The 1,786-nt window shown below is 41.0% G+C and overlaps 1 long non-coding RNA gene across 1 annotated transcript; it reads left to right on the plus strand.

The window, feature by feature from the left end:
* The first annotated feature begins 351 nt into the window (after nucleotides 1-351).
* Nucleotides 352-1,411, plus strand: LOC128804688 (uncharacterized). Its single transcript, XR_008436164.1, has 3 exons — nucleotides 352-427; nucleotides 766-854; nucleotides 1,321-1,411. It is a non-coding gene; the product is annotated as an uncharacterized LOC128804688 (long non-coding RNA).
* Nucleotides 1,412-1,786: the final 375 nt, after the last annotated feature.

Genomic DNA, 1,786 nt, shown 5'->3' on the forward strand with positions numbered 1-1,786 from the left:
GCATGGGGTTTCCTGTGATGACATTTATTGTCATGTCTTTTCTACATGGGCGCATACCTATAAGCTGTGTGTCAGTGACATGAAAGTAAAACTGAGCCTCAACATTACAGGCTCAGATAATTGATGTAGTATGACAGAGGCTTTCTTCAGTTTCTTCTTTCTTCAGAAGTCTTTCCATCTCCTATGCTCTGGACCAGGGAGTTTTGTCCACTGTGTCATAATCATACTTGTCACGGTACTTCCCACAGTAGGAAATAATTGTCTGAAGAATTAATAGGAGTCTTAAGGAGATGAAGTCATTAGTGCCTTTGTTAAGGGAACACAGCATTATTCACACACATAGAGTTCAGCACGTGCTTAAATGCTTTTAACAAGAGCAGCTGAAGGAAGGAGAGATCTCAGTCAAAAACATGCTGCATAATTAGAGGTGAAATGCCTGCATGCCCCTTCCAGGGCACTGAAATGAATATGACCTCCTGTCTCCTGCCAGTTTTATATACACGTACATTATTTCAGTTCCTGACTTCCATATGTCCTTTTGCAATGTTTACATTCATTCCTCAGATTCTTTTGCAATCACTGCTGATGTATTTTGAGAAAAAACAAAGAAGACACATTTGCTGAGGCAAAGAATCTTCCCATTCCCAAGATGATTTTCTTTTTTTTTCTGTCTACAATTCATACCACTATACCTCATTTCAAACCAACATTTTGAAAGAAACTCTTCTTGAAAAGCTAACTTTTAAATGCTTTTCCTTTTCAAAGCTGCTGTTTCTCAGGTAATTTTCCTTAATGCTATGGTGTTGACTCAGAGCAGTAAAGGACAGAAAGAGAGAGGGAAGCAAGGACACCAGGTCAGTACCAGGACTTCTCTGTTGTCCAAGCACAAACCACTTATATCTTCAAACAATTTATACCTTCTCTGGGCAAAAGTCAGCAAAAGATATAATAGTGAAGTGTTTCCTTTCAGTTGTGAATATAAAATATCTTTAGCAAAGTGGAACGTTTTTAAGCATCCGTGCTATAGCAGAGCTGTAAATACAAGCAGAAATGCTTCCACACCTCCAGATTACTTTGCCCACAGTTCAGCTCCTCTAAGCAGCACAGGAACATAGATGAGTGATGGTCTTTTTGCTGCCACTCTTTCTGCATGGCATCGTACGAAGATACAGTGGATCTTTAAAAAGGTGCAAAAGGTGGAATCACCTGAAATTTAGAAACTACTTAGAAAGGAAACTTCTTGGGAAAGGTTTGCAGATTTGCTATCTCTTTCCATTACAATGACTTCTGATTCTGAGCATTTGCTTACGATTTTTCTAGTCGACTAACTCCCCAGTTTCCCGTCAGCTACTGTCAGAAGTTTGTGCCAGTGTCACTTGGCAGGCCTGGCCCTTGGAGGGAGCTGTTCCTGCTCCTGATGACAGCTGTCGTGGCCTCTTCTGCTGCCAAGGCTTTTCAAGATGTCAAGACAAGGAGACTGGCAGCAGTGTTGAACAAGATTTATTCAGCAGTTCATTGTCACAGATCCACAGAGGCTCAAAGGGGCCTCCAGAGGACAGCTGTTGTGACTCCTATGTAAAGATGGAATAGTGAGAGCAGGTTGCTCAGCAGAGCTTCAACAATTCTGAATATGAAGATTCGACAACGTCTCTCATCTATTGCAGTCTACTTCTCTGTTGTTACAATCTCACAATGAATGATTTTTCTCCTGTATCTAATGATAACTTCTCCAGTTCCAGCTTGTGTCTATTGTGTCTCATTGTAGCCCTGTCCACTGCACTGCTAA

The sequence above is a fragment of the Vidua macroura genome, chromosome 3, assembly GCF_024509145.1.
Source record: "Vidua macroura isolate BioBank_ID:100142 chromosome 3, ASM2450914v1, whole genome shotgun sequence".
NCBI lineage: Eukaryota > Metazoa > Chordata > Aves > Passeriformes > Viduidae > Vidua > Vidua macroura.